The sequence below is a fragment of the Capsicum annuum genome, chromosome 8 (genome assembly GCF_002878395.1).
Source record: "Capsicum annuum cultivar UCD-10X-F1 chromosome 8, UCD10Xv1.1, whole genome shotgun sequence".
Taxonomy (NCBI): domain Eukaryota; kingdom Viridiplantae; phylum Streptophyta; class Magnoliopsida; order Solanales; family Solanaceae; genus Capsicum; species Capsicum annuum.
Genome location: NC_061118.1, coordinates 146,580,744 through 146,589,620, shown reverse-complemented (window position 1 = coordinate 146,589,620; position 8,877 = coordinate 146,580,744). Strand labels below are relative to the sequence as shown.

Genomic DNA, 8,877 nt, shown 5'->3' with positions numbered 1-8,877 from the left:
ATCTATCTTGTTTTGTCCCTTTGTCACTATGTTCAAACCCTTCTATCTTTCATTTTTATTAAATGAAGTTTCCCATTTTTCTTTGTGTTTTAAATATGTGTTGTTTGTTTGTTTTCTTTACATAGTACATTTTATGTTGACTCTAGCGACATGACATGCTAGTGAAATTTACAGCCAGATCTTAAAATCCAGTTTAAGCATGGACATTGAATCAGGGGGTTAAAGTTAGAAAAAAGAGCATCTGAGAAAATAGATAGAGTGTTGGGGCATTTGGTGATCAAGTTGAAGCCTTCTTTGAAAATTAAGGCTGTTATTTTGAGAATCATAAGAATAACTTGGTCATCAATTGAAATACATATCTCGATTAGGTCAAGTAGTGAATGTGTGATCCTATGTCAAAAGGAACAGGAAGAAAATTAGCTCCACGAAGTCATGAGTCCTTCAGCATGAGGAATGTACAGCAAAGTGAAGTTGTATGCTGGGCAACTATAGAAAAAGAGGTGGCACACATGCTCGGGGCAAGTTAGTGTTGTAAAATATTTCATAAGTGATCTTGATAGTGCACTTTCCATTACATGCTATGTACTAGCATTTTTAAGAATTGATATGACGAAGGCATTTCATTCTGCTATCCAAACATTGTGTTATCCTTTGTTTACCCTATTTGGGCCTTAGTGTTATTTTCTTTCATATCCCTCTTTTGGAATCAATATAGAGTCAACAAAATTCAAAAAAATATGTCGAAAAAGAAAGAAAAAATGAGTGTCAAGAAAAATAAAATCAGAAAAGTCCCAAAGAGAAAAAGAGTCAACAAAAGAAAAAAATAGAATCAAATGAAAGAACAAGCTGTCGGAACTATGCGTAACCTGATTCTCCTCTTTCAAGGGAGAGATACGTAGGCTGCCCTACTCAGGGCTCGGTTCAACCAAATAAAAAATTTAGAATTGCCCAGTCAAAAGAAATTAGGGCATGAGTTAATCCTCATTGTTTGAGTCTATTCCAAAAGTTGTAAGTCCTACCCCACTTCGAGTGTTGTTTGGGTCTCATGTCATCCTTTTTTTTCTAATCTTATCCAAAAGCCAAATTACAACCAAAGAAAGTCCTTCAGATCAATCTTTGATAATGTTAAGGCTAAGCATGCAATGGATATGATGATGCATTTTAGGGTACTACTGGTCTTCCTCAGCATAAGAAATCGGGAAAGAAATAAAAATAAGAGAGTCTTATTGGTGAAAACCCCTGAGGGCATCATAAGATGATGGTAAGTTGAGAGAGATAAAATGAGAGAGTCTTATTAGTTAAAACCCTCATATGCACTGTAAGACGACTGTGAGTTGAGAGAAATAAAAATAAAAGAATCTTATTGGTGAAAAACCCTCTCAGATACCATAAGGCAATGGTGAGGTGATAAAAATAAATGAGAGAAGCTTGTTGGCGAAAGCCCTTAAAGGCGCCACTAGCCGAATGGGGACTTAAATGCAGTTGACCTAAGGAAGCAACTCAGTTTCAAGGCCATTAACTCAACAACAATGGGTAGAAAGATTGGATGAAAAGATCAAGCTGCTTAATCCAAAATGCATGGCATAATAATTAGTGTTAACTGTCATTTTAAGATGAATTTTTCGTTTCTTTGTTTCAAAAGGGGACATTCATTGTCTTTTCTTTCTTCTCTTTATTTTTATTTTATCTTTCTTGAGTTAATTATCCAAACAAAAATTGTCATTCTTTTTTTTTCGTTTCTTGTCTTTGAGCCAAGTCTATGTCAAACTAAGTGAGAAAGATTTCAAAACTGGTTACCAGTTTCTTCAATTGTACAAAGCAAGGTAGAAAGGCCAACGCATGAAAGAGACATGATTGTGAGCCAAAATGAGGCAAACAGAAATTTTTGTCAACAAATAAGTCTGGGAACTCATGAAATACCAAGGTTCCAAGGGGTCTATCTGAGGAGCATGGCAAAGCAAAGATACCGCATTTGTTTCAAAGCCACTCTTAATAATCTGAGTTTGGGTCAATGATGCATCAAGTCAATGATATATGTAATGATTGGAAGCAAGGTTAAATGTGATGACGGCAAGAGCATTTGCCACGAAAGCCAAAGACACAAACCTGCCTCCATGTTTTTAAGCTCACAACTTTTATTTGCATGAAACAGGAACACATGTCACCTTCAAATCAAGGATTTCAAAGCCTAAACATCAAGGCCCCTAATTTCTCGTTTTTACAAATGCAAGAAGCAATGTTGCTGCATAGGTTTGATAATTAAATCTTGATAAAAATTCATCATCTTATATCCCTCGGAGACACACTTTCCTATCCAGGGATTTTAGTTTTTATTTGTTGGGTGATACACTTCTTAAATTGAACCTTCACTCCTAGAAGATGTACCTCTTAGTAGAGTCATCTCCCTTGACCCCTAGGAGACGTACCTTTTAGTCGAGTCATTTCCCTTGATTCCTATAAAACATACCTTTTAGTTGAGTCATTCCCTTGATTTCTATAAGACGTACCTTTTAGTCGAGTCATCTTCCTTGACCCCTAGAAGATGTACCTTTTAGTCGAGTTATTTCCCTTGATTCCTATAAGATATACCTTTTAGTCGAGTCATCCTCCTTGATTCCTGTAAGGCGTACCTTTTAGTCGAGTCATCCTCCTTGATTCTTATAAGACGTACCTTTTAGTCGAGTCATCCCCCTTGATTCCTATAAGGCATACCTTTTAGTCGAGTCATCCCCCTTGACCCTTAGAAGACGTACCTTTTAGTCGAGTCATCCCCCTTGATTCCTACAAGGCATAACTTTTAGTCGATTCATTTCCCTGGATTCCTATAAGATGTACCTTTTAGTAGATTCATTCCCCATGATTCCTACAAGACGTAACTTTTAGTCGAGTCATTCCCTCGTGACCCCTATAAGACTACCTTTTAGTCGAGTCATCCCTTTGCTTCCTATAAGGCGTACCTTTTAGTCGATTCATTCTCCTTAATACCTATAATGATGTGACTTTCACAAAAGTCCTTTGATGATAAACTGGGGCAAAATTTAAATCTTGTTTTTGGAACTTTACTTTTCTGGCAAACGAAATTTCTCTTTATAATAATTTTTGTTTGGGATAATTTTCTTTCCAGTTTTGATGTGATTTCAGGAGTTTGTCCGAAGCACAGGGCGAATAAATGGAAAACCAAGCATCAAGGTGAAGAAATTAAAAGTTAAACAGATTTAAAAATAGCAAGTCAGGAGCCCGCCTGCAGAACAGGGTGAAGAAATTGAAAGGCAAGCAACAAGTTGATGAAATTGCAAGACAGGAGCCCACCTGAAGAACAAGGTGATGAAATGGCAAGTCAGGAGCCCGCCCGAAGCACAGGGCAAATAAATGAAAATTTAAGCAACAAGGTGAAGCAATTGAAGACCAAGCAACAAGTGATGAAATGGCAAGTCAGGAGACCACCTGAAGAATAAGGTGATGAAACTTAAGTCAGGAGTCCAACAGAAGCTGTATAGATAGGATTTTATAATTTCATTTATGTTTTAACTTGTAATTTTTATTTTTGATGTAGTGATAAAGTCGCGAACTGGAACCTCGAAGGGACCTCACTCGACTCTCCAACTCGATTGCCCCTTGTCTTTCTGTTTCTCCCTTTGAATAATGGTCGGGATAAAATTCTGTCTCGCTGTATACTTCTTTGTCTGAAAACATTCGTGTTTACATTCAAAGGGGGCATGATGTAGACACTTAATTTCGTCCCTCCCTGATATCGGTTTTACCCATTTTACCTTATCCTACCATGTACCCTCATCCATGTTATTATACCCCACAAAATACAAAAAGATAATAATAACAAACCTCTAACCAATCCAATTCAAGAATATTCTTTTGATAACAAATCAACCACCACCCCTTAACAAACTTTATCCTAATCACCTCTCCTTACCTTCCTACCCACATGACCCACCCCCTTACCTACCTTATCTACACGGTTTTACTATTTTAATGAGGAGGGATTAAAAATTGAAACGAGCTAACATCACTTTTCCATTTCCAAGAAAGACAACATACAGGGGATTTTCATACAGGAGAAAACAAAAAAGAGGAGGGCCCCACCATTGAACTTTATCATCAACAACAATACTCCTCTATTTTTTTCCATTGATGCCAAAAAAAATCACAACAATACGGTCCATCTTTTTTTCTTCTTTCACCGAACTTCACGCACAGCTTTACTGGATAGAAACACACGCACCTCACTATTCTTTCACTGTCACAGCTCACATAAACATAGAGTAAGTGAGAGAGATCAAAGAGAGAGAACAGAGAGATTGAGAGGGAGATTGTGAGTGAGAGAGGAATAGAGAGATAGCTGACAGGAAAATAATGTGAGAGATAGAGAACACAAACGGAGAGGAATTAAGGAAAGACGAACAAAATCTAGCTGACGTCGAGTTTTTCGGTGACTGTTTCACCGGAATCAATCACTGTTCCTTGGATTCGAGCATCGTTGACCTATATTCCATCTCTATCGCCGCTGAAAATCTAACCCAATGATTTAAACTACTTGAAATCGATAGTTGGTTTGGTTCTGTTGAGATTCGGGTCGACTCTGATGAGATTTTGAAATGGGTTTTTCTCAGTTCTTCATGATTTCTGTCTCTATTGGTTTAATGTTTCTGCTTTAATTCTATTTTGGAGTTGATTTTGGGTTCAAATCTATCTGGATATTTATTTCTCGGTATCGAGTTCGGAGTTTGTTTATCATCGAGGTTCGAATCGAGGTTTTGAATTCTTAAAGCTCCTCTATTTGATTGAATAAAAGCGACATTAAGGTCCATTCTTTATCTCATTCTCAATTAATTCTTAATTATGTGATACTTGGTGTGGTAAATTCATGGTGTGTGGACTTGGTGTGGTAAATTCATGGTGTGTGGATTCTATTTTGTTGATTTTGATATGTTTTGGATCATCATGGTTGGTTGTTGATATCGATCAGTCGATTGTTGTGAATTGAAATAATCAAAGAACTGGGACTCGATTTAGGGTTAAACCATAATTCGGGGTGGTATCGAAAGTTGGCTAATTTGCAAATTCACTTAGTTTATTTAATTTGTCATCTTGATTGATTTTGACGTTGTTAAATGTGGTAGTAGCCTAATAAGTCGAAATGTGATAGGCAAATATAAGTGGATTAGGCAAAGTTTATGACTTGCGATCGTTGAATGATGAAAGTTTTTTATTGAAATGCGTTAGTTTATATTTTTGGATTGAAGTGTATTCATTTGGACAAGGAAATCCCCGAAGATTGATGTATTTATTCACTGGAGAATACCCCGACATACTATGTTGGCGGAAGACGTTCGTGAGGAAGGTTCGAGGCATCGGGTAAAGCCGGGGAGAGTATTTAGGATTAGTATAGGTTAGATAGGATTTATTTTTGCATTTTTATTTATTTTTGGAACTGTATAATTGGACTGAACACTATACTTTTATTCATTTTGTTTGGTTTGTTGGTTTGATTGCTTTACGTGCTTCTTTATGGTTTGTACATTCATAGTGTCAAAATTAGCCGATACGCTCCACCAAGCGACCGTGGTCAAACCACGAGATCGAGGGGTGCCTAACACCTTCCCCTCGGTCAATAGAATTCCTTAGCTGAAATCTCTATTCGCGGATCAGTTTTAAAGAGTTAAATCATTTCGAAAAGGATCTTTCAAAGGTGACTTGGCACACCGGATTATGCCAAGTGGCGACTCTGAGTTTAGAATGTAAATAATCCTTTTTCAGAAATTTTTTCTTTGTCACTTTAATAATAAAAACCCTTTCAAACCTAAAATAATCTTTCTTTTTTTGGATGAAAAAAGAGGGTGTGACAAACTCCTCTGACTTTGTTGATGCTATGACGACTCTGGCGGTGAGATCGCTCATATTCTGGGGTTACACTACGAGCGACAGGGGATTTTCCTAAAGGTAAGACCGAACCTTTCAGGTTGCCCACGTATCCAAGTGGAATCAGGTCTGTACGTAGTTCAAGGGTGGAGAATGAAGTATGAAATGCAGTGACCGAGTCTGACTCAGACTTCCTACGTATCCAAGTGGAATCAGGTCATCACGTAGTTCAATACAATGGGAAAAGTAAAATATATAGTGCAGTGACCGAGCCTGACTCAGGCTGCCTACGTATCCTAAGTGGAATCAGGTTAGGCCGTAGTTCAGTACAATAAAAAGGTAAAAATATGAAGGGACTGAACCGATATGGATTGGCTACATATCCCGCCGTGGGAAGTCAGGTCGAGTGTAGTTCTAAATACATGAAAGGATGATGTTTTGGATTTTCTAAGGGAAACCAAACCCTATGTGGGCTGCCTACGTATCCCGCCGTGGGAAATTAGGCTAATAAGTAGTCCTAATGTCTTCAAATGTAGTACTTCTTGATGGCGTCTGAGTTGATTGGCTTTGTGCTTATTGTGCCGTCCATTTCTACAAGGATTACTGCTCCTCCTGAGAGTACTCGATGAACTATGTAAGGACCTTGCCAATTTGGCATAAATTTTCCTTTGGCTTCATCTTGGTGAGGGAATATCTTCTTCAATACTAACTCTCCCGGTGTGAATCGACGAGGCTTCACTTTCTTGTTGAACGGCTTGATCATTCTATTTTGATAGAGTTGACCATGACAGATTGCATCCAATCTTTTCTCATCAATTAGCATCAACTGCTCAATCCTACTACGAATCCATTCAGCGTCGTCTAGACCAATCTCCTGAATGACTCTCAAAGAAGGTATCTCTACTTCTGCAGGTATCACTGTTTCTAACCTATAAACCAACATGTAGGGAGTTTCCCCAGTAGAAGTTCTGATTATGGTGCGATATCTAAGTAAAGCATATGGTAACTTCTCATGTCATTCCCTATTATCGTCCACTATTTTCCTCAAGATCCTCTTGATATTCTTGTTTGCAGCTTCAACCGCTCCATTCACTTGTGGTCAATAAGCCATCAAATTTTGATGAGAGATCTTAAACCTTTCACAAATCTCTCTCATCAGGTCGCTATTAAGATTGGCTCCATTATCTGTTATGATTGACTCTGGAAATCCAAACTGACAGACTAAGTTGTTGCGAACAAAATCTGCTACCACCTTCTTTGTTACGGCCTTATGTGTTGAGGCCTCAACCCACTTTATAAAGTAATCGATAGCAATCAAGATAAAACGGTGTCCATTGGACGCAAGAGGCTTTATGGGCCCAATAACATCCATGCCCCAAGAAGCAAACGGCCAAGGATAACCCATCACATTGAGTTTGTTTGACGGAACTCGTATAAAGTCTCCATGAACTTGAGATTGGTGATACTTCTGCACGAATCGAATGTTATCCCTCTCCATAGTCATCCAAAGATATCCAGCTCTCAAAATCTTCTTTACAAGCATGAAACTGTTCATGTGGGGTCCACAGGTTCCTACATGTAACTCCTCTAACAATCTCGTGGCCTCCGTGGCATGAACGCATCGTAGCAGCCCTAGGTCTGGAGTCCTCATTTATAGGATTTCCCCGTTGAGAAAGAAGTGATTGGACATCCTTCTTAAAGTCCTCTTCTATTTGCTAATAGCACCTTCTGGATATCCTCCTGCTCCAACTAACCTCTTAATGTCATAGTACCAAGGCTTTCCATCTGGCTCTTCATCTACATGGAAACAGTAGGCTTGTTGGTCGTGTATCTCCACTTTGATGGGATCGACATATTTCTTATCTGGATGCTAAATCATTGAAGATAGTGTCACCAAGGCATCAGCAAACTCATTTTGAATTTGAGGGACATGCCTGAATTCGATCTTCATAAACTTTTTGCTCAATACCTTAACACATTGACATAAGGAAGGATTTTGACATTCTTGGTGGTCCATTCTCCTTGCACCTGATGGATCAACAAATCTGAATCTCCTATCACCAATAGATTTTTAATGTCCATATCTACTGCTATCTTAAGCCCGAGAATGCAACCCTCCTATTCTGCCATATTATTTGTGCAAGGAAACCTAATCTTCGTCGATATTGGGTAGTGTTGACCTATTTCTAAAACTAGGACTGCTCTAATTCTGACTCCTTTAAAGTTTGCTGCTCCATTGAAAAACATCCTTCATCCATCATATGACTCTGAGATGTCTTCTCCTGCAAACAACACCTCTTTATTAGGAAAGTAGGTCTTGAGCGGCCTGTAATCTTGATCTACTGGATTTTCTGTGAGGGATCAGCTAAAGCTTGTCCTTTAGCAGCTTTTTGTGTCATGTACACAATGTCAAACTCACTCAACAAGATCTGCTATTTTGCCAACTTTCCAGTAGGCATTGGCTTCTGAAATATGTACTTGAGTGGATCCATTCTCGAAATTAGGTACGTGGTATACGCGGACAGGTAGTGCCTTAACTTTTGCGCAACCCAGGTCAATGCGCAACAAGTCCGCTTCAACAATATATACCTAGCTTCATACGGTGTGAATTTCTTACTCAGGTATTAAATGGCTTGCTCTTTCCTTCCCGTATCATCTTGCTACCCTAACATACATCCAAAGGCATTATCCATAACAGATAGATATAACAACAACGGCTTTCCTAGTTCTGGTGAAACCAATACTGGTGTGTTAGACAAATATTCCTTAATTTTGTCAAAAGCCTTCTGACATTCTTCAGTCCATCCAGTGACGGCATCTTTCTTCAATATCTTGAATATTGGTTCACAAATTATTGTGGACTGTGCCATGAACCGACTGATGTAACTGAGTCTTCCCAAGAAGCTCATTACGTCCTTTTTGGTCTTAGGAGGTGGTAAGTCTTGGATTGCTTTTATCTTGGATGGGTCCAGCTCTATACCTCTCCTACTAATAATAAATCCC

At 38.5% G+C, this 8,877-nt stretch overlaps 1 pseudogene; it reads right to left on the bottom strand.

Moving 5' to 3' along the window:
- Positions 1-5,064: 5,064 nt before the first annotated feature.
- On the bottom strand, positions 5,065-7,525 carry LOC107879250 (annotated as a pseudogene).
- Positions 7,526-8,877: the final 1,352 nt, after the last annotated feature.